Here is a 25,157-nt window from a genome sequence, read left to right on the forward strand (position 1 = left end):
TGCCATAGCTAGTGTGGGTGACAAGTCTGTGCACAGATGGAGCTAAATGCTTTGAGGCGGCATTGGATGAGTATGGGGAGAAGTGTGAGTACAAATAACACATAGCCTGCAGTCCTATGTAACACTAAAGTACACATTACAGAGTAGGAGCAGTCTACGAGGCTGAGGTCAGTGAATAAGAAGCTGCCGAATAAGAAGCTGCCGAATAAGAGACCAACTTCAGCCTCGTGTGCAGTCTTATGTAACGTTATCACAATCATGTGTCCCACAAGACAGTAAGAGCTCTGCTACATCTATCACCCCGTGTACAATGCCCCTGAGGGCTGTGGGTGGCACCGATCTATCCCTGTTCATCGTCTTCCCTGATCTCTGACATTAGAGCAATTCTCAAAATGCTTTATACTTAGACTGTATATGCTACAAATAAGAACACTTTCTCTCCAGGTATGTAAAATGCTGCTTAATGTCTCTTTTACAGTCTCCACAGTTTACCATGTAAAATGTTTTTGTTTTCATCTAATGCAGTGTTTTTCAACCTTTTTTGTGCAAAGACACACTTTATTCATGAAAAAATCACGAGGCACACCACCATTAGAAAATGTAAAAAATGTTTTACTCTGTGCCTATATCAGTATTTCCCAACCAGTGTGCCTCCAGCTGTTGCAAAACTACAACTCCCAGCGTGCCCGGACAGCCTTAGGCTGTCCGGGCATGCTGGGAATTGTAGTTTTGCAACAGCTGGAGGCACACTGGTTGGGAAACACTGGCCTATATTGACTATATATAAAGTAATATACAAATACAAATAAAGTAATAAACAAATTCCTATGCACACTGCATATATCTTATCTTGCATATATCTTATTTTCCCCCACATTAGGTTGGCAGTATAGTTCCCCCACATTAGGTTTTAGTTCCCCCACTTTAGGTCCAGTATAGTCCCCCCACTTTAGGTCCAGTATAGTCCCCCCACATTAGGTCCAGTATAGTCCCCCCACATTAGGTCCAGTATAGTCCCCCCACATTAGGTCCAGTATAGTCCCCCCACATTAGGTCCAGTATAGTTCCCCACATTAGGTGCAGTATAGTTCCCCACATTAGGTGCAGTATAGTTCTCCACATTAGGTGCAGTATAGTTCTCCACATTAGGTGCAGTATAGTCCCCCACATTAGGTGCAGTATAGTCCCCCCACATTAGGTGCAGTATAGTTCTCCACATTAGGTGCAGTATAGTCCCCCCACATTAGGTCCAGTATAGTCCCCCACATTAGGTCCAGTATAGTTCCCCACATTAGGTCCAGTATAGTTCTCCACATTAGTTGCAGTATAGTCCCCCCACATTAGGTGCAGTATAGCCCCCCCACATTAGGTGCAGTATAGTCCCCCCACATTAGGTGCAGTATAGTTCCCCCACAGACATACAGCCTCCAGCCATATACAGTGTATTACTGAAGGCTGTATGCCTGTGTACTGCCCCACTTCGGTGTTCCGAGCACCGCTTCTCCGGTCCGGCTATAGCAGTAGGTCCCGGGACCGGAGGAGCTGTGCCGTCAGTGATGTCCCTGCGTGCGCTACCTCCCGGCGGACCCTGCGTTTTTAAAGTAAATTAAGTAAACGGGACTTAATAGAGGCATCCCTGTGTCCCGAAAGCAACTTTCGGGACACAGAGATGTCCCGCGGCAAAAACACCCGGCGGGTGTTTTTCCCACGGCACACCTTACACTATGTCACGGCACACTAGTGTGCCACGGCACAGTGGTTGAAAAACACTGATCTAATGTATACTACCTATATAAATGAATGTTAAAAATGGATGCTGCTGTATGCCATCTGTCTCCCTTTGACTTACATTATAATATTTTTATTTTAACGGACCTTAATCTATTCATCTTATTTGGTGTACACATTAGCATAGTTAATGTTCTTGCAAACAGCAAAATTAAACATACTGTTACATAAACAGTTTATATAGAGGGGAAAAAAAGCGATGTGAAAGCACCCTGAGCTCTGTTTTCTCTTTACACTTGACTCTTGAACCTATATGCTTTCTCCTTGCTGGCTTCTTGGTATCTGCCCTCCCTTCTCTTTCTTCAGACTGTCTCAGCTATGCTTCATTTCACTCTCCTCTGTCCACTATCTGACCTGATGTGTAACTCTCTCCTCCTACCTACTGACAGATTTATAGGAGGAGTCCAGTATTGAAAAACTTATCACCTATCCTAAGGATAAGGGATAAGTTTCAGATCGCAGGGGGTCCGATCTCCCGTACCGCGCCCCGGCGGGGGTCGACCACTGCACCAAGCGGCAGCCCTCAATACAGAGCTATGGCAGAGCCAGAGATTCCCGAAGGCAGTGCTCTGGCTCTACCATAGAGTTGTATTGAGGGGGCTTGTTAGCTGCCACTTCATCGACACGCCCCCTTCCTGCAGACTACCGGGGCCGCATACTGGAGATCACGGGGAACCCAGCGGTCAGACCTCCTGCGATCTGAAACGTATCCCCTATCGTTAGGATAGTGGATACGTTTTTCAATACTGGAGATCTCTTTTAACCCCCTTAAGGACGCAGGGTTTTTCAGTTTTTGCATTTTCGTTTTTTCCTTCTTACCTTTTAAAAATCATAACCCTTTCAATTTTCCACCTAAAAATCCATATTATGGCATATTTTTTGCGTCACTAATTCTACTTTGCAGTGACATTAGTCATTTTACCCAAAAATCCATGGCGAAACAGAAAAAAAAATCATTGTGCGAAAAAAATCGAAGAAAAAACGCCATTTTGTAACTTTTGTGGGCTTCAGTTTCTACGCAGTGCATATTTCGGTAAAAATGACACCTTATCATTCTGTAGGTAGGTCCATACAGTTAAAATAATACCCTACTTATATAGGAACAAAGAGAGATGGATCCAGCTTGTGCAGATAAAATAATTTTAATCCATAAGACGAGGATACAAGTAACGCGTTTCAAGCGCTGAATGCGCTCTTAGTCATGACTAAGAGCGCATTCAGCGCTTGAAACGCGTTACTTGTATCCTCCTTGTCTTATGGATTAAAATTATTTTATCTGCACAAGCTGGATCCATCTCTCTTTGTTCCTCTGATTAGCTGGTGCCGTCCAGCACTTGGATCCGTGCTCTGCTGTCCGAGGCGGGGTGAGCTGGTCTTCATCTTACCTTCACTCCTACTTATATAGGTTTGATTTTGTCATACTTCTGGAAAAAATCATAACTACCGTATTTATCGGCGTATAACACGCACTTTTTAGGCTAAAATTTTTAGCCTAAAGTCTATGTGCGTGTTATACGCCGATACACCCCCAGGAAAGGCAGGGGGAGAGAGGCCGTCGCTGCCCGCTTCTCTCCCCCTGCCTTTCCTGGGGTCTAGAGCGCTGCTGCCGGCCCTTCTCTCCCCCTGGCTATCGGTGCCGCTGCCCGTTCTGTCCCCCTGACTATCGGTACCTGCGCCCCATTGCCGGCGCCGATAGCCAGGGGGAGAGAAGCAGCGCCGACAGCCAGGGGGAGAGAAGGGGCAGCGGCACCCATTGCCGGCGCCGCTGCCCCGTTGCCTCCCCACATCCCCGGTGGCATAATTATCTGGGTCGGGTCCGCGCTGCTGCAGGCCTCCGGCGTTGTTGCTATGCGCTGCACGGCGCGGCGCATGACGTCAGTGCGCAGCGCCGTGCATAGCAACGAGGCAGGGGACGCGGGCCGGAGGCCTGCAGCAGCGTGGACCCGACCCAGGTAATTATGCCACCAGGGATGGGGGGAGGCAATGAGGCAGTGGCGCCGGCAATGGGTGCCGCTGCCCCTTCTCTCCCCCTGGCTGTCGGCGCCGCTTCTCTCCCCCTGGCTATCGGCGCCGGCAATGGGGCGCTGGCACCGATAGTCAGGGGGACAGAAGGGGCAGCGGCGCCGATAGCCAGGGGGATAGAAGGGCCGGCAGCAGGGCTCTAGACCCCAGGAAAGGCAGGGGGAGAGAAGCGGGCAGCGACGGCCTCTCTCCCCCTGCCTTTCCTGGGGGTGTATCGGGGTATACACGCGCACACACGCACCCTCATTTTACCATGGATATTTGGGTAAAAAACTTTTTTTACCCAAATATCCTTGGTAAAATAAGGGTGCGTGTTATAGGCCGGTGCGTGGTATACCCCGATAAATACGGTACATGCAGGAAAATGTATATGTTTAAAAATGTCCTCTTCTGACCCCTATAACTTTTTTATTTTTCCACATACAGGGCGGAATGAGGGCTCATTTTTTGCGCCGTGATCTGAAGTTTTTATTGGTACCAATTTTATTTTGATGTGACTTTTTGATCACTTTTTATTCATTTTTTAATGGTATAAAAAGTGACAAAAAATATGCTTTTTTTGAACTTTGGAATTTTTATCGTGTACGCCATTGACCGTGCAGTTTAATTAACCATATCTTTTTATAGTTCGGACATTTACGCACGCGGCAATACCACATATGTTTATTTTTATTTACAATGTTTTATTTTTTTAATGGGAAAAGTGGGTTGATTCAAACTTTTATTAGGGAAGGGGTTAAATGATCTTTATTAACACTTTTTTAGCAATGTTATAGCTCCCATAGGGGCCTATAACATTACATACACTGATCTCTTACACAGATCACTGGCATGTATTAACACGCCTGTGATCAGTGTTATCGGTGCTTGACTGCTCTTGCCTGAATCTCAGGCACGGAGCAGTCATTCGCCGATCGGACACCGAGGAGGCAGTTAAGGTCCCTCCCGGTGTCTTGTAAGCTGTTGGCAATTTCACCGTGGCGGTCCCGAACAGCCCGACTGAGCAGCCGGGATAGTTTCACTTTCGCTTTAGACGCGGCGGACGTCCTTCGTCGTTAAGGAGTTAAATGGGCACTGTCAGATACAAAAACTTTTGAGATGTTGTAAAGTATGCAAAACCAATAGGTTTTGCAATTGCTTTCATTAGGAAATTTTAAGTATTTCATACTGAAAAAGCCAGTCAAACAACTGCCCCCCCTGCCTGCTTGGACACATACTGCTGTGTCCATGCATCATCACCTATGTCATGGACACACTTCCTTGATTGACAGCTGTGAGCGCAGGGCTCAGAGCTGGAGGAAAAATCCTCCCACTGTCAGCTTGTGTCCCGCTACTGTCAGTGAGGACAAGCTGGGAGTTGTAGTTTTGCTAATGCTAGGGGAGATGTGAGCAGACAGCATACTGAGGGAGGAGGCGGAGACCTGCACAGTGAGACCACACCCCCTCCATTTGAGAGGAATTCAGACTAATGAGCTAAATTAAAAGTGTAATAAAAAAATAAAGGTGCTAGACACATAAAAATTAGATGTATATGGTCGGGATTAGGCACTGAGTGATATATTTTAAAAAGTTTTTTGTTGGATCTGACGGGTACGCTTTAAGTTCTCGTTCTCTGAGTAGAAGCTTAATAATAAGACATTTTTAATGAAGACTATGTAGAAAGTTGCCTTATTTTGTATCCGAGAAAAAAAATGAAAAATAATCAATGCAAAGGTGTCCATAGACATCAAAGGAATCTTTTTGCTTCATTTGCTGCTAAGAGCTGTTGGGCAGACACTGTTGGGCAGCTGTTAGGGTATAAAAGTAAACTGTACCTTTTCTGAAGTGGATGGTGGTTACCAAACTATTAAAATCTTTTTTATTTTTTAGCCAAGTGTCAAGGAGGTGCCAAACTACTTGCCCTCACATGCCAGTCTTTGCTCTTGACAACAAATAGAGCTGTCAGATACCCTTTAAAAGGCAGTTTGTCAGCTCTATGGGGGAGAATTATCAAAATCTGTGCAAAGAAAAAGTTGTCAGTTGCCCAAAGCAACCAATCAGATCGCTTCTTTCATCTTGCAGAGGTCTTGTTAAAAATAAAAGAAGCAAGCTGATTGGTTTCTATGGGCAACTGGGCAACTTTTCCTTTGCACAGGTTTTGATAAATCTCCCCATATATGTGGATATATCAAACATGCAAACAAAAAATACACACATGGGGAATAGAAATTCCTGCGTATGCTAATTACCAAGAGAATACGATATCAGTCTCACTGTAATAAGGCACCCCAAAAATGTATCTGCGCCTAATAATAGACTCCAAACTATCCAGAATTGCATGCAAAAAATGGAGCTACTCAACATTTGGTTAAAAAAAATATATCCTTTATTACAACAAAGTGACATTTGATAAAAACACACGATTAAAAAGGAGAGAATCAGAAAGAAAGAAGCAGCAAACCTTGGATATGTAGTATACAGAAGATGTTAGAGGAAAGAGATGACAATTATGAAACTACTATATTATGGCAATAAGTGCTGGTTACTCAAAAGGGTAAAAATAGCTATGATGCATAAAGTGCTGGTGAAAGGAGAGAAAAAAATATCCATAAACCAATTACTCACTGGGAAAGTGCATAGTGCAATGGCATATAAGTTTTATACTAGAAAGTGACAATAAGCCATACCCACAATAAACATAGTAAATATTGACCAAGATACTGATAAGTACTGCAAGTCCCAGGATGCCACCACCCTTACACTTGTTTCATAGTTAGTATGGTCGAAAAAAGACATATGTCCATCAAGTTCAACCAGAGAATTAAGGGGTAGGGGTTTCGGTCAACCGACCTTCGTCCAGGGGTCAGTTTACCGTCTGAGTAGCCCCATTTTTTGCGAGTAATTCCAGCTCTATATGTGGACTACAGCTGCATACATTGTCAGTGTCAGGATGCCGTAAGTGCTGTAAAACTAATGGTACCATTGATGTAGATGTCGGTACGTCCAAAATCTATGAAATCGTCTTTTTCTTCCCTATTCAAGAGTCAAAGAAGTGCCAAGCTACTGAAGTGTGGCAGCTTGGCACATCTCCTCACTCCCCAACTCTTCCTCGTCCCTCATTGACTGCCTGGAAATCCCACAGGTAAACCAATTGCAGCACAGTGATCTCACTGCACATGCACTAATATCAGTTTTCCTCAGAACTAAGCTGAGCTCTGCATGTCAATCAATGAGGGACGAGGTAGGGGGGAAGAGTAGGCATGGCATTGTGGTAGCCCAGTACGGGAGGTGTTACCCCGTGCTCCTGCTGTCCTTTCAGGCAGCCTCCTTCAGTGTCCTGCACTTGTTTCCCCATTGTAAAGTGTTATAAAATGTAATGTTTCTTTAAGAGTTATACCATGTGATATGTCATGTGATTGTTACCCAGGAGGTACCAGTGACCAGGTGATCTCAAGAGTGACCTATGGGCTCCCTGCTAGTCTCCCCCATATAAGCCCTGGGTGGAGCTAGATTCTCTCTCTTTGAGCTCTTGCTTTCTGCTAAGGTCCAGTGCAGTCGTGCCTAGTGTGTGAGTCCAGAGTGTTGGAGACCTCAAAGTCCAGTCCTGCAGCCACCATCAAGTCAAGCAAGCTAAAGTCACAGCTCAAATCAAGTCAGTCCTTCTCATCTGTCAAGTAAGCGTGGTCTGCATTCAATTGTCCAGTCCTACTACAAGGTGGAAGGTGGAAGACGCGCGCTGGCCAGCATGGTAAGTAACCAGCGGCACGTCAGCTTTGGTGCTCAGACCACCGCTCCTCCGGTCCCAGGACCTACTACTATGGCCGGATCGGAGGAGTGGTGGCCAGAGCACTGAAGTGGGGCAGTACACAGGCATACAGCCTCCAGCCATACACTGTATATGGCTGGAGGCTGTATGTCTGTGGGGGAACTATACTGCCAACCTAATGTGGGGGAACTATACTGCCAACCTAATGTGGGGGAACTATACTGCCAACCTAATGTGGGGGCCTCGTATTGACGTTCGCTCACGTCACACTCCCAGAATTCAAGGGCCAGCGTTACTACGTCCTTTTTTGGATGCGGCCCACATCAACTTAAACCTTGTTTTTTTGGCCCATGTTAGCCTTTGAGTTTGATATGCTTGCTGTAGCTAATCTCCCTGGGCGTGGACAGAAGAGAAAAATTGATGAAAGGTGTCAACACAGGATAGTCCAGATGGTGGATAAGCAGCCCCAAACAAGTCCCAAAGATATTCAGACTGTCCTGCAGGCTCAGGTAGCATCAGCTTCAGCACAAACTATCCGTCGACATTTAACACTTTAAGGACCAAGCCCATTTTCACCCTAAGGACCAGAGCGCTTTTTGCACAACTGACCACTGTCACTATAAGCATTAATAACTCTGGGATGCTTTTACTTATGAATTTGTTTCTGAAATAGTTTTTTCGTGACATTTTCTACTTTAAAACATAGTGGTAAAATACTTGCATAATTTTTTGGTAAAAAAAATGCCAAAATTTCATGAAAAATTCTAAACTTTAGCATTTTTCTAACTTTGAAGCTCTCGGTAAGGAAAATAGACTTACCAAATAAATTATATATTGATTCACATATACAATATGTGTACTTTATGTTTGCATCATAAAGTTGACATGATTTTACTTTAGAAAGACATTAGAGGGCTTCAAACTTCCGCAGCAATTTTCCAATTTTTCACAAAAGTTCTGTTTTGAAGTGAATTTGAAGGGCCTTCATATTAGAGATACCACACAAATGACCCCATTATAAAAACTGCACCCCACAAAGTATTCAATATGATACTCAGTAAGTGTGTTAGTCCTTAGGCGTTTCACAGGAATAGCAGCAAAGTGAAGGAGAAAATTCAAAATAATTTTTTACACTCGCATGTTCTTGTAGACACAGTTTTTGAATTTTTACAATGGGTAAAAGGAGAGAAATCCCCCCCCCCCCCCAAAAAAAAAAAAAAATTTGTAACCCAATTTCTCTTGAGTAAGGAAATATCTCATGTGTATGTAAAGTGTTCGGTGGGTGTAGTAGAGTGCTCAGAAGGGAAGGAGTGACAATGGGATTTTGGAGAGTGAGTTTTTCTGAAATGGTTTTTGGGGGGCATGTCAGATATGTAAGTCTCTATGGTTCCAGAGCCCACATGGCATACTATTTTGGAACGTAACAAGGGATACAGTGAGCCTTAACACCCCACAGGTGTTTAACGACTTTTTGTTAAAGCTGGATGTGTAAAAGCATTTTTTTTCACTAAAATGCTGGTTTCCCCCCAAATTTTACATTTTACCAAGGGGTAATAGGAGAAAATGCCCCCCAAAATTTGTAACCCCATCTCTTCTGAGTATGGAAATACCCCATGTGTGGACGTCAAGTGCACTGCTGGCGCACTACAATGCTCAGAAGAGAAGGGGCCACATTTGGCTTTTGAAAAAGCAAATTTTGCTGAAATGGTTTTTGGGGGGCATGTCGCATTTAGGAAGCCCCATGGTGCCAGAACAGCAAAATAAGACCCACATGGCACACTATTTGGGAAAAAAACACAACTCAATGAATGTAACAAGGGGTACAGTGAGCCTGAACACCCCTTGACAAATTTACGCTAAAGTTGGACGTGAAAATGTTTTTTCACCAAAATGCTGCTGTTACCCCAAATTTTTCATTTTCACAAGGGGTAATAGGAGAGAAAGCCTCCCAAAATTTTAACCCAGTTTCTTCTGAGTATATAAATACCCCATATGTGGATGTAAAGTGCTCTGCGGGCAAACTACAATGCTCAGAAGAGAAGTAGCGCCATTGGGCTTTTGGGGAAAGAATTTGGTTGGAATGGAAATCGGGGGCCATGTGCGTTTACTAGTGTTGGGCGCGAATATTCGCATTTAGAATTTTTATCATGAATATCGCGAATTCGCGAATATATTTAGCTATATATATTCTAAATTGAAAATATTTGTTTTTCCACATATGTGAATATTCACATATTTGCATATGTGAATATTCGCATATTTGCATGTTCCTTCTTTTTACTTGTGGGCCAATTAGAATGATGCAAATACAATTGTCAGAGGTTATCAACGACATCCCTAGCAACCAATAGTAAAGTTGCCCACCCCTCACTGTTTTCTTCCTCAAATACACCAACATGCAAATATTGACATATGCGAATATACCGAATTCGCGAATATAGGACGAATATTTGTCTATATATTTGCAAAATATCGAGAATTTGGCCAAGGCCGCTCATCACTAGCGTTTACAAAGCCCCCCGTGGTACCAGATCAGTGCCCCCCCCCAGATGTGACCTTATTTCGGAAACTACACCCCGCACAGAATGTAATAAGGGGTGCAGTGAGCATTTATACCCCACTGGCTTTTGACAGATCTTTGGAACAGTGGACTGTGCAAATGAAAAATTAAATTTTTTATTTTTACAGACGACTGTTCAAAAAATCTGTCAGACACCAGTGGGATGTAAATGCTCACTGCTGCACCCTTGTTACATTCCGTGAGGGGTGTAGTTTCCAAAATGGGGTCACATTTTACGTCCACATATGGGGTATTTCCGGACTCAGAAGTAATTGTGTTACAAATTTGGGGGGTCTTTTTTTCCTTTTACCTCTTGTGAAAATGAAAAGTATGGGGCAACACCAGCATGTTAGTGTAAAAAAGTAAAACATTTTTGCAATAACATGCTAGAGTTGACCCCCAACTTTACCTTTTCATAAGGGATAAAAGGAGGAAAAGCCCCCAAAATGTGTTAGGCAATCTCTCCCTAGTACAGAAATACCCCATATGTGGCCCTAAACTGTTGCCTTGAAATATGACAGGGCTCTGAAGTGAGAGAGTGCCATGTGCATTTGAGGCCTAAATAAAGGATTTGCATAGGACGGACTCGGATGCAAGAATTAGACTTGCCTCCTATACCAAAAATAGCCTACGGCAGTGTTTCCCAACCAGGGTGCCTCAAGCTGTTGCAAACCTCCCAGTATGCCTGGACAGTCAGCGGCTGTCCGGCAATACTGGGAGTTGTTTTGCAAAAGCTGGCGGCTCCAGTTTGGAAATAGTGTCTGGAGGGGGGGGGGGGGGGTGTATATGTAGTGTTTTACTTTTTTATTTTCTGTTAGTGTAGTGTTTTTATGGTACATTCACACGGGCGAGGGTTTACAGCAAGTTTCCTGCTGGGAGTTTGAGCTGCAGTGGAAAATTTGCTGCATCTAAAAGTTGCAGCAAGAAACTCACTGTAAACCCCTGCCCGTGTGAATGTACCCTGTACATTTACATGGGGGGGGGAACCCCGCCGCCCCCTCGCTCCTATCCTTCAGGATGGTTGGAGCTCCGATCATCCCTATTTTCTGGCGATCGGGTCACCACAGACCCGATCAGCCAGCAATCGCCGCATATCACCGATCTTAATTGATCGTCGACATGGGAGGGGGGGGGTCAGGACCCCCTCAGGGGTTTGCACGGGGTGCCTGCTGAATGATTTCATCCCGGTCCGGTCCCCGGGTGTACAGCTACATCCTGTGTCCATAACTACCAGGATGTCAGGGCGCACCTGTACGCCCTGTGTCCTTAAGGGGTTAAATGAAATGCTATGGCAGGAGACCCAGGAGGACCCCACTGCTGACACAGAGACATAAGAAAAGCAAGACTACATTTTGCCAAAATGAACTTGAGTGAGCCAAAATCCTTCTGGGAAAACATCTTGTGGACAGATGAGAGCAAGATAGAGCTTTTTGGTAAAGCACACCGAAAACAGAATGAGGCCTACAAAGAAAAGAACACAGTACCTACAGTGAAATATGGTGGAGGTTCAAGGATGTCTTGGGGTTGTTTTGCTGCCTCTGGCACTGGGTGCCTTGAATGTGTGCAAGGCATCATGAAATCTGAGGATTACCAGCGGATTTTGGGTCGCACTGTACACCCCAGTGTCAGAAAGCTGGGTTTGCGTCCGAGATCTTGGGTCTTCCAGCAGGACAATAACCCCAAACCTATGTCAAAAAGAACCCAGAAATAGATGGCAACAAAGCGCTGGAGAGTTCTGAAGTGGCCAGCAATGGGTCCAGATCTAAATCCCATTGAACACCTGTGGAGAGATCTTAATTGCTGTTGGGAAAAAGGTGCCCTTCCAATAAGAGAGACCTGGAGTAGTTTGCAAAGGAGGAGTGGTCCAACATTCCGGCTGAGAGGTGTAAGAAGCTTATTAATGGTTATAGGAAGCAACTGATTTCAGTTATTTTTTTCAAAGGGTGTGCAGCCAAATATTAAGTTAAGGGTGCCAATAATTTTGTCCAGCCCATTTTTGGAGTTTGGTGTGACATTATGTCCAATTTGCTTTTTGTCCTTCCTTTTTTGGTTTAGCTTCAATACACACAAAACAAAGGGAATAAATGTGTATAGCAAAACATGTGTTACTGCAATCCTTTTCTGTGAGAAATACTTAATTTTCTTGAAAAAATTCAGGGGTGCCAACATTTACGCCATGACTGTATCTCTATGGGAGAGCTGAAGATAGCTGAACGGCTCTCCAACAGAGTTACACGGAGGGGGCTTGTCGGCCGGCACTTTGTAATGGGGTTGTGACGTGCCACTCCTGGGGAGAGCCGAGAGTTATCTCCTTTAAAGATGAAGGACGTAAATGTATGCCCTCTGCCCACTGTCACTGTATAAAGTACGCTCAGAAGCGAAGCCATCAGAAACCAATGTCCTTTTAGTTGATAGTAGCGTCTAAAACTGATAAACCTCGGAGGTGAAATCGCAATCAGCTGAGAAGATGGCCCTTACCGTTTTTTTTTTTTTGTGCCATCTGATCGGAGTTCCAAATATGCAGGCACCCTGTATAAGCAGAGCACCAATAACACTGATCAATGCTGTGCAATGGCACATCACTGTTTAGTGTTTGCAATCAAAACATTGCATATAAAAGGCCTCCATGGGGACTACAAATCAGTGAAAAATATGTTACTAAATGTGAATAAGCTCCTCCCCTGATAAAAGTTTAACCCCTACCCAACCCAAGACATACATGTATGTCATAGGTCGGGTGAGGAGAACATGACGCGGGCCGCAAGTCGTGTCCGCGTCATAACTTAAGATCACTCCGATGTTTGTCATTTAAATGGTTAAATGTCATGATCTATTGCAAATTTTTACATTAAAGGGGTACTGCACCCCTAGACATCTTATCCCCTATTAAAAGGATATGGGATAAGATGTCTGATCATGGGGGTCCCCCCGCTGGGAACCCCCGCGATCTCTCCTGCAGCACCCCCTGTCATCTGGTGCATGGAGCGAGCTTTGTTTTGTACCTGATGACTGGCGAAGCAAGGGCCGGAGGATCGTGATGTCATGGCCCCGCCCCCTCGTAATTTTACACCCCCTCCCATAGACTTGCATTAACCCCTTAAGGACCCTCGACGTACGTGTACGTCATGACACCCTGGTACTTAAGGACCCATGACGTACGCGTACGTCATGGAGAATTCCAGTCCCCGCCGGGCGGGGATCGGACCGGGATGCCTGCTGAAATCATTCAGCAGGCATCCCGTGCAAACACCCAGGGGGGTCCCCCCCCCATGTCGGCGATCGCGGCAAATCGCAAGTGAATTCACACTTGCAATTTGCGCGATTACGGGTCTATGGTGACCCGGAATATAAGGGGGATCGCGGTTGTTTAAGACACCCACGATCCCCCTGAAGGTATAGGAGTGAGGTGGCAGGGGTGCCACCCCTCCTATCCCTGCTATTGGTGGTCTAGACGCGACCACCAATAGCAGATCTGGGGCGGGGGGGTTAACTTCCGTTTTCCCCGTTCTGCCCACCCTTAATAGGCAGGGCAGAATGGGGAAACGATGGGGACCGGCGCCGAAGATCCACTTACCGATCCGGGCGGGCGTTGGAGGCATCAGGCGACGGAGATCGGCGGGCGGCGATGTCGTGCAGCTGGATCCAACGGAAGCCAGTGAGTTGCCTAGCAACATCTGGAGGGTACAGTTTGAGACCATTATACAGTGGTCTCTAACTATAGCCCTCCAGATGTTGCAAAACTACAACTCCCAACATGCCCAGACAGCTGTTTGGGCATGCTGGAATATGTAGTTTTTCAACAGCTGGAGGGCTACAGTTATAGACCACTATACAGTGATCTCTAAACTGTATTCCTCCAGATCTTGCAAAACTACAACTCCTAGCATGCCCAAACAGCGGTTTACTGTCTGGGCATGTTGGGATTTGTAGTTTTGCAACAGCTGGAGGGCCACAGTTTGGAGATCACTTTGCAGTGTTCTCTAAAACTGTAGCCCTCCAGATGTTGCAAAACTACAAATCCCAGCATGCCCAAACAGCTGTCTCGGCATGCTGGGAGTTGTAGTTGTGTACCTCCAGCTATTGCATAACTACATCTCCCAGCATGCCCTTCGGCGATCAGTACATGCTGGGAGTTGTAGTTTTGCAACAGCTGGAGGCACACTGGTTGGAAAATACTGAGTTAGGTAACAGAACCTAACTGAAGGTTTCCAACCAGTGTGCCTCCAGCTGTTGCAAAACTACATCTCCCAGCATGCACAGTCTGTCATGGGGGGCATTTTGTCCTATTATCCTTTGCAAAAAAAAATTATTTGAGGGAAAACTAGCATTTTAGTGAAAAAAATAATAAAATCATTTACACATCCAACTTTAACGCAAAGTCGTCAAACACCTGTGGGGTGTTAAGGCTCACTGGACCCCTTGTTACGTGCCTTGAGGGGTGTAGTTTCCAAAAGAGTATGCCATGTGTTTTTATTTTTTGCTGTTCAGGCACCATAGGGGCTTCCTAAATGTGACATGCCCCCCAAAAACCATTTCAGAAAAACTCACTCTCCAAAATCCCACTGTCGCTCCTTCCCTTCTGAGCCCTCTACTGCGCCCGCCGAACACCTGACATACACATATGAGGTATTTTCTTACTCAAGAGAAATTGGGTTACACATTTTAGGAAGATTTCTCTCCTTTTACCCCTTGTAAAAATTCAATAACTGGGTCTACAAGAACATGCAAGTGTAAAAAATGAAGATTTTGAATTTTCTCCTTCAATTAGCTGCTATTCCTGTGAAACACCTAAAGGGTTAACAGACCTTTTGAATGTCATTTTGAATACTGTGAGGGGTGCAGTTTTTATAATGGGGTCATTTGTGGGGTATTTCTAATATTAAGGCCCTTCAAATCCACTTCAAAACAGAACTGGTCCCTGAAAAATTTAGATTTTGAAAATTTTGTGAAAAATTTGAAAATTGCTGCTATACTTTGAAGCCCTCTGATGTCTTCCAAAAGTAAAAACATGTCAACTTTATGATGCAGACATAAAGTAGACATGTTGTATTTGTGAATCAATGTATAATTTATTTGGAATATTCATTTTCCTTATAAGCAGAGAGCTTCAAAGTAAAAAAAATGCAAAATTTTCTATTTTCATCAAATTTTGGAATTTTTCACCAAGAAATGAGTAAGTATCGACAAAATTTTACCACTAACATAAAGTAGAATATGTCATGAAAAATCCCATCCCAGAGTTATCAATGTTTAAAGTGACAGTGGTCAGATGTGCAAAAAATGGCCGGGTCCTACAGTGAAAATTGGCTGGGGTTAAGAGGGCAGAGCGTGACGTCATGATCCTCCGGCCCCTGCATCGCCAGTCATCAGGCACGGAGCAAAGCTCGATACGTGCACCAGATGACGGGGTGCTGCAGGAGAAATCGTGGGGGTTCCCAGCGGCAGGACCCCCACGATCAGACATCTTATCCCCTATCCTTTGGATAGGGGATAAGATGTCTAGGGACGGAGTATGTCTTTAAATGCCTATAATCCCTGGTGTTTAGTGTTCCCATCATCAATTGCAGGGTGCTGATGGGTTACAGTGGAAGCCTGGGGCCCTATGTGTCCCATTGAATCTTCCATTGCTCTTTGATAGCTGCATCTTGCCAATGGCAGGCTGTACAAATTGAGCACAGATAAAATAGATCAATGTAATGCACTAGCATTACATTGATCGATGTAAGCCATCCAATGATGGCTTGTAATAGGCCCGGGGGTGGGATTTAAAAAGAAAATGTTACCCACCCCCAATAAAAGAAATTTAATAACTACCCTTTTCCCTTTCACTGTAAAAATAAACAACAAAAAATATGTATTTGGTATCATCCTGTGCTTAATTTTCTGATCAATTAAATTAATATATTCCTGATCCCACATGGTCAAAGGTGCAAATGCAAAAAAAATCGGAACGTCAAAATTGCTGATTTTTTATCACATACCAGAGAAAATGTTATCAAAAGTGATTAAAAAGCCAGAACTACACAAATGTGATACCATTTAAAAAAAAAAAGCTCATGGTACAAAGTGTAAACCCTAACAAAGCTCCGTAGGTAGAAAAATGAAAAAAGTTATAGTTTTCAGAACACAGCAATGAGATTTACATTTTTTAAGATATTTATTAAAATAAAAAACAAAGGGGTGTGGGAGCACACAGTGATGAGACAAGCCTTATAGGCCAATGGGTGCCAGTCCTCAGAGGCTTGACCAAGGCTGAATCCAAGTATACGAGAGCAGTGGAAGACGGCACTCCAAATGGTGTCCAAATAACGTGAGGTTTATTGGTCCATACACATACAGGTGATGCAGCGTTTCAATCTGAAAATTATGTATTTTTCAAGTGAAACCTAAATCATAAAAGTTTGGTACCATTGGAATCCTACTGACCCATATAACAAAGTTAGCATGTCATATTTACTGTATTGTGAATGCTCCCCAAATTATGCCCACTATAAGTAGTATAATACTGCCCCATATGAACAGCAATAGATTTACTGAAATACTTAAAGGGGTTCTCTGCCCCTCCATTCATGTCAATGGGAGGAGGTGTGACGGCTATGTACTAGATGGCGTGACATCACAATCACGGAAGCCCCAAGCTTCCGTGTTCAGAAGGTTGCGTCGCCGTCCTGGAGATTGTGTGGGATCCCAGCGGCCAGATCCCCTGCGGTCAGACATCTTGTCTTCTTTCCTTTTTATAGGGGATAAGATGTCTAGGGGTGGAGTTCTCCTTTAAAATTTTGCTGGAAAATAACTATTATACTGTTCCCTATGGATAAGAGAACATGATTATCAATGTTTCTGTTGTATTACTTCTATTTTCCCTCCAGAACCTTTAAACACGGCAGAGGTCACTGCCAACGGCAAGGGTATCTGTTAGAGGACCAAAGGGAGTACCAGATGTGGTTTGCTTCAGCAGGGCTTATTATCTGGTTTTACGGTGTATGATTCCAGTGTATTATATATTGAGGAGGAGGATACCATGATTCACTACTGGACCACCCAGACTACTACTTCTTCCCACCTGATTGTTCCCTGCAGACTCTGTGATCCCCAGCCTTTCCCTCTGAACTTGCTACTTTTGTGTCGCTGCTCATCTTTTTAGACAAATGCAGGATCGTGAATCATGTTGTAACCTCATGTCATTGTATAAAGCATTGTACTGATAGTATATACAGTATCCCCATGTCTGTCTGTCTGTCTTTTTAGATTGTAAGCTTTTTGGTTATTTACATTGTGTTCCTATATAAATACATAAGGTTATGATTGAAGTCATGACTCTCAAAGTTCCTGTTATGCAGGATTAAAGGCATGTTAGTTCACATTTTAATCTATATTTATAGATCTCTGTGTGACTGAGGGTTGTTATATTGTTACTTTATTTTCAGATTCTTCAGACTCTCCCTGTAACTGATGATCCTGTCAAAGCGGCAGTTGCTATGGGTTAAATCATCTGAATCCTGACTCCTGAAATACTTGAAGGCAAATCCGTAATGACAGAAGTATGTAAATAATATATTTCCTTCTTGAGGCCAGCACAATAAGCTTTACACAGCAGATCTGCAGGACTGGAGGGGGACTACACAATACCCTACATCACCACACACAATGAAAGATGATGTCTTGATATATGTATACTATACCTATTGTACATACTATATATGTGTAATCATTTATTATCAGACTAGTTTACTCCTGACATGTTTACATACTATACCTATGTTACATTTAAACCTGTCTAGTATTGTAGTATTGATTTTTTTGCCACTTATGGGTGCATTTGCACTTTACTAAACTTTTTATTTTTTTTACAGGTGTGGCTTAGCTGGAGTAAGTTATGTAAAAAATACATAAATAAATAAACAATTATTTTAAACTATCCAAGTAGCCATTTATTTTATTTTTGTTTCGGCAGTTTCACTATATTTGTTGAGTGAGGGTTGAAATGAAAACAGTTAAAAAAAAAATTGAAAATTGCTAGACGAAAAAATAAACACAGCCATAAAATTGCTAGAAGAGTGGTGTAAAAAATACTGTAAATTTATGTTAGACAAGTGATCTCCTATTACATGTGTATAACTGTTACAATATTATTTGTGTAGGCAACCTCTGATATACGTATATATTATGGGGGGGGGGATTTACTACTATTTCATAGACTGGCCTTATGTCAAATTCTTTCCCTGTCAGTAGCGCCGGATTTATTAAGAAATGCTGGCCTTTCAATCAATCCGGCACTTCTGTGGCTGCTCTAGTAGCTTTAGAAATCTATGTTACATGCCATCAGGATAACATGTGCCATGGTTTTGTGTCATAACTGTGTGTCTCCCACCATCCCCTGCAGAGATATTGTCCAGCAACAACTGACTCACAGTTATACCGCACCAACACCTGGCACCAGTGGGGTAACAATAAAATTGGGGGCCCCCCTGCGAGACCTACTGAGGAGGCCCCTAAGCTCCTCCCTCACAGGGTATGCCACTTCCACGCCAATATACCCCACCCATACCAAATTGCTCCGCCCAAACTGATATGCACTACCCATAGGCATTTTCTTTGGAAAGAGAAGAGCATCTGTAAGTAATACTAACATTTTTTTTTATTTTTTTTTATATCACTGTAGTGTACAATATATAGAAAGAAGGTATGGAATAATGCACAGTGTTAGGGACTTTCAAGTCTGAGGGTGCCAGTTCTCAAGCTTGACCAAGGCTATGTAACAAGTAGAAAGAAGATGGAAGACGACACTTCAATGAAGTGGTGTCCAAAAAGCATGACGTTTTATTGGCCCATCAATATACAAGGTGATGCTTGAGAAAGACCTTATTGTCAGGTCAAAACATCGCATCACCTTGTATATTGATGGGCCAATAAAACTTCACGCTTTTTGGACACCACTTCATTGGAGTGCCGTCTTCCATCGCCTTTCTACTGTAGTGTAAAATATATATTGAGATTTATCAAGTGGGAAATGGAAATGGTGCAGTTGCTCATAGCAACCAATAAGATTGCTTCTTTAATTTTTCAGAGGCCTATTTAAAAATGAAAGAAACAAACTGGTTGCTATGGGCAACTGCTCCAATTTTCTGCTACACAGGTTTTGATAAATCTCCCCCATAGACTTTAATTTTAAGCAAATATGCTACTAAACTCTCAATAAATGTTCGGGTTCTGCACTCCATGGGTTTGTTGCAGAGTGCCCAGAATATGGAGTGTAAGGAGTTTAATAGTGATGCTATTAACTCCGCAGCACCACTGTTCACTATATAAGAGCCCTGACAGGAGTCCCTGCTCTAAAAAGGTATTACCAGCTTAACCCCTTAAGGACCAGGCACGTATGAGTACGTCCCTGCGCCCTGGGTCTTAAGGACCAGGCACGTACTCATACGTCCGTGGGAATTTCGCATCCCGCCGCGCGCCGGGCGGGTTGCGAAACCGGACGCCTGCTGAAATCGTTCAGCAAGCGTCCAAGGCAAACGCCGAGGGGGGTCCTGAGTCCCCCCATGTCGGCGATCACAGAAAATTGCATGTCAATTCAGACATGCGATTTTCTGCTATTCCGGGCTGATCGGGTCTCTGGTGACCCGATCACCCGGGAAATAGTGATGATCTGACCTGTCAGTGACAGCCCAGATCATCTTGCAGTGATGCGATCTCCTTCTATCCCCTGCCATTGGTCAGAACTGATTCTGACCAATGGCAGAGCAGGACAGTGGGTTGCCATGGCAACCCCCCATTCTGCCCACCCCTAGATGTCGCGGGGAACATGGGGAGAAGATGGAGGTCGGTACCTGCAGGAGAAGATGCCTGGGAACAGCTGATCGTCGCTGCAGACTGCTGGATCTTGGCTCAGGTAGGGAAGCGACGTGGGGGGGGGGGAATGAAAGTGAAAGTAAAGTGATCTTTACTGTGGCAACCACTAGGAAGGCCAAACTGCAACTCCCAGCATGCCCAGACAGCCAAAGGCTGTCTGGGCATGCTGGGAGTTGTAGTTTTGCAACATCTGGAGGGTCACAGTTTGGGGACCACTGTTACAGTGGTGCCCAAACTGTAGCCCTCCAGATGTTGCCAAACTACAACTCGCAGCATGCCTAGACTGCCCAGGCATGCTGGGAGTTGTAGTTCTGTAACATCTGTCCCTTCAGATTTTACAATTTTCATGACATTTTTGAAAATTGCTGCTCTACTATGAAGCCCTCTAATTTTTTCAAAAAGTAAAAATACCGTATTTATCGGCGTATAACACGCACTTTTTAGGCTAAAATTTTTAGCCTAAAGTCTATGTGCGTGTTATACGCCGATACACCCCCAGGAAAGGCAGGGGGAAAGTGGCCGTCGCTGCCCGCTTCTCTCCCCCTGCCTTCCCTGGGGTCTAGAGCCCTGCTGCCGGCCCTTCTGTCCCCCTAGCTATCGGCGCCGCTGCCCGTTCTGTCCCCCTGACTATCGGTGCCGGCGCCCCATTGCCTGCGCCGATAGCCAGGGGGAGAGAAGGCACCAACAGCCAGGGGGAGAGAAGGGGCAGCGGCACCCATTGCCGGCGCCGCTGTCCCGTTGCCTCCCCCCATCCCCGGTGGCATAATAACCTGGGTCGGGTCCGTGCTGTTGCAGGCCTCCGGCGTGCGTCCCCTGCGTCGTTGCTATGCACGTCGCGGCGCACTAATGTCATGCGCCGCGCCGTGCATAGCAACGACGCAGGGGACGCACGCCGGAGGCCTGCAGCAGCGTGGACCCGACCCAGGTAATTATGCCACCGGGGATGGGGGGAGGCAACGGGGCAGTGGCGCCGGCAATGGGTGCCGCTGCCCCTTCTCTCCCCCTGGCTGTCGGCGCCGCTTCTCTCCCCCTGGCTATCGGCGCCGGCACCGATAATAAGGGCGACAGAACGGGCAGCGGCGCCGATAGCCAGGGGGAGAGAAGGGCCGGCAGCAGGGCTCTAGACCCCAGGAAAGGCAGGGGGAGAGAAGCGGGCAGCGACGGCCTCTCTCCCCCTGCCTTTCCTGGGGGTATATCGGGGTATACACGCGCACACACGCACCCTCATTTTACCATGGATATTTGGGTAAAAAACTTTTTTTACCCAAATATCCTTGGTAAAATGAGGGTGCGTGTTATAGGCCGGTGCGTGGTATACCCCGATAAATACGGTATGTCCATTTTATGATGCCAACATAAAATAGACATATTGTATTTGAGAATAAAAATAACATTTATTTGGAATATCCATTTTCCATACAAGCAGAGAGCTTCAAAGTTAGAAAAATGCAAAATTTTCTAAGTTTTCATGAAATTTTGGGATTTTTCACCAAAAAAAGGATGCAAGTAACGACGGAAATTTACCAACAAAATAAAGTAGAATATGTCACGAAAAAACTATCTCAGAATCAGAATATTCTGTAAAAGCATTTTAGAGATATTAATTCTTAAAGTGACAGTGGTCAGATGTGCAAAAAACGCTCTGGTCCTACAGTGAAAATTGGCCTGGTCCTTAAGGGGTTAAAGGGGTACTCCGGTGGAATTTTTTTTTTTTTTTTTAAATGAACTGGTGAAGGGAAAGTTAAACAGATTTGTAAATTACTTCTATTAAAAAATCTTAATCCTTTTAGTAATTTTGTCCTTTTTGCAGCTGTTTGCTATAGAGGAAAATCTTTATTTTTTTATTTATTTTTTGTGTTGTCCACAGTGCTCTTTGCTGACACCTGATGCCTGTATCAGGAACTGTCCAGAGCAGGAGAAAATCCCCATAGCAAACCTATGCTACTCTGGACAGTTCCTGACATGGACAGAGGTGTCAGCAGAGAGCACTGTGGACAACATAAAAAAGAAATTTAAAAAGTAAAGAATTTCCTCTATAGCATACAGCTGCTAAAAAGTATTAAAATCTTAAAAGGATTAAGATTTTTTTTTTATAGAAGTTATTTACAAATCTGTTTAACTTTCTGGCACAGTTCATTTAAAAAAAAAAAAAGTTTTCCACCAGAGTACCCCTTTAAGAGCAGAAGGCTCCTGAGCTGGGAATACAATGTAAGAATTCTGCCAAATCAGCCAAGAAGGAGTTAAGAGGTGATGCCTCTTTAATCACCCCTTACATCTTTTGTGGCCAGAAGCAGTTGATATATATAATATTAGCTATATAAAATACTATTGGTATAGAAAAATGGCCCCATTACTCCTCTATTCATCCTGATAGTGTTAATAGAAGAGGAATGCACTTATCTATACTAAGGGTAGGGTCACACGTACAGGATCTTCTGCATATTTGATGCGCACTATTTGAGGCTGCAGATTTCAATGTAAACTAATTGACTGGAGTGACATGGCGTGATGTGGGTTTTGAGAAAAAAAAAAAAAATGGAGCTTTTGATTCGGGCTGGCTGGGGCCCCTACCTAGATGGGGGCCCTCCCGTGCTGCGGGGGCCCCCGCTACGCCACTGCCTGGCACACCCAGAACAACCCCTCTTCTGCCCAACCTCCAGTCCTCTGTCTAGAAACTGAGGAGGAGTTTGGAACCAGATATGTATGTATGTGTGTCTTCTTTGAGGTATAAGGAGACATAAGGATCACATGGTTCTGACTGTCTGGATTGCATGATCTTGGGACAACATGGAGCTCCCCAGTCAGGGGATAAGAGTTCCATTACAATCTATACCGGCTCTGAGCTGGTGTAGAGTCCCACTATAATTTATGCTGGTTAATGGCATAAGTGCATGTGAGACTCCACCCCCTTTTTGCTGACTCCCACCCACTATTTTTTATTTATAAATTTTTAAGTTAAAGTGTTCCAAAAATTCCCAAAAGTAAAAATGTTTTGCATAAACTAGGGTTCGCAAAAGAATGTAACTTTTATGCCTAAAGGCAGGTATAAATGATTGATATATGTTCCAGTAATATCTGTGTTGTCACCTCCTAATACAGATATATACTATATGCCACAATAATAAGCCCAGGTTCACACTATAGAAATTCCAGTGCAGCAGAGTCCCATTGCTGGCAACAAGATTCTGCTGCACAGTTCACACTGCAAAGTTTTCGAGGTGGACTTTCCGCCCAGAGAATCCACTCAAAAAATTCAGCCAGCCAGAACATTGAACTTGTTCAATGTTCTGGCTGATTTCCACTCCAAAGACATATATATATATATATATATATATATATATATATATATATATATATATATATATTCTATCTAGCCAACATAGCTGAAGAAATTCTATGGAGAGAAACTAAAAATAAGGCAGCACATCCACATGATTGTCAGCAAAATTGTGCATCCTAATGAATCTGCCACTGCAGCTGTGGTCAATGCCCTGTACATAGAAATCCACACTAGCTGGTATCATGTATAGTAAATCTGCCCCGTTTCCTTAACCCCACCCACTTTTTTCAAAGTGGTAAGGGCAGCAAAAAAAAAAAAAGTTGCAAATTTCTGTGCAAAAGAGATCTGTGCAAAAATGATCAACTTTTTTAATGCCAAAAACTGATATAAACATAGTGATAAATTCCCCTCCAAAGTCTTTGTTTCATTAAAGAACTGTCTAGGACCCCTATAAAATGAGCAGGGCCATCATGGGATTCTTCTAGGGCTTACAACACTCTGTAGGCTCTATATAAATTAATCTATGACTGCTTATCTTGGTCTTCTACATAGGCAACAGATGGTGAGTGAGAACCACTCATGTCTGATATCTCAAAGTAAATAGAGGATGTGACCCAGCTTTTCACACACTCTGAAAGGCAATGTTAATAGTTTACATTTTATAACAATTCAGATTTTGGATAGATCCTACAATGACTGGCTGCAGTTCTGCACTCAGCAAGTGTCAGGCACTTACCTTGCTTAGAGATGGATATCCTGCCACTTTCTTAGAATTTAAGGCAAAGAAGAAAGGGAGGATCTAGATTGCGACCTCATATCTTCACACATCGTCTAATCTGCTCCAAGTTGTCACCTTGTATCTTCTGGGCTGGTTAGTAGGGGTCTCCATGCAGGGAAGCAATCTGTGCGTACACTCTCCTCCCCATTTAGATGAAGAGCTCCCTTACCAGATATTGGGAGATGATCGCCCAGCAGGTCTAAGGTAACGCTCCTGGAGATAGCAGATAAGAAAATGCAGGTTGGTTTCGTCTTCTGACTGAAAGTTTATCTTTTATATCGTTTACACTGGAAGGATGAGCATGATCTTATCTGGGTTGAAACAAAGGGGAAGTGAAGGGAAAAAGAAAGATTTGAGAACTAGGGGGATCCAAAGATATTGCATTTCTGATTAATCCTAGCTTTATCAAAGGAATATCAAAATTCAATCAAATTCATGAGACTTATATAATAATGTGTTATAGGCTTTGATACAGCTAGTGTAGCTACAAAACCATATTCACCACAGTTTGAACAAAAATGGGATGCAGCCTTATTGGAATGCTCACGCAAACTCATGATGTTCATTGTGGAGGAGGAGGAGCAAGAATGAATTACTTTACGGGAGGAGATGGAGACTTTGAAAGGTACCGTTATCCAGTATCAAACACATTCCAGCTTTAAATAAATGGAAGACAAAATCTTAAATAAGATTGACAACCTGGAGAAGAACATTAGGAATGATAAAAATGACAAATTTAACAGAGCTGTTATGGAATATCAGAAAGATGAAGTATTTACATGGTTTATGAGCAAAAGGAATTAAAGTAAAATGGACACACCTAAATCTATATTGAGAACACCATACAAAAAGACAAGAAAAATGCGAGAAAAGGCAAAAGCAACAAAACGGATAGGCGTGTGAGCTTCTCAGGTGTGGATAGCTCACAGGAGGAGGATCGTAATAGAGTAAGCCCAAAAGTGCAACAGGTGTCCAATGTACTGGGAGCAGCGGGTGGAAGATCATCTAATCCAAGTGGACTTTACCCAAACGGAGGACTAGGAAAGCCAGGAGGAAACACAGAAATAAAAAGGTATCACTCCAATCATTGTTCACCCACAGAGTTGCCCCATCTTAAACTGAGCATTTTGTC

General features: G+C 43.8%; 1 long non-coding RNA gene across 1 annotated transcript; it reads left to right on the forward strand.

The window, feature by feature from the left end:
- The first annotated feature begins 323 nt into the window (after positions 1-323).
- Positions 324-18,033, forward strand: LOC130276324 (uncharacterized). The gene is made up of 3 exons (XR_008845083.1): positions 324-444; positions 17,543-17,656; positions 17,969-18,033. It is a non-coding gene; the product is annotated as an uncharacterized LOC130276324 (long non-coding RNA).
- The last annotated feature ends 7,124 nt before the right edge of the window (positions 18,034-25,157 follow it).

Source organism: Hyla sarda, chromosome 6 (assembly GCF_029499605.1).
Source record: "Hyla sarda isolate aHylSar1 chromosome 6, aHylSar1.hap1, whole genome shotgun sequence".
Classification (NCBI taxonomy): domain Eukaryota; kingdom Metazoa; phylum Chordata; class Amphibia; order Anura; family Hylidae; genus Hyla; species Hyla sarda.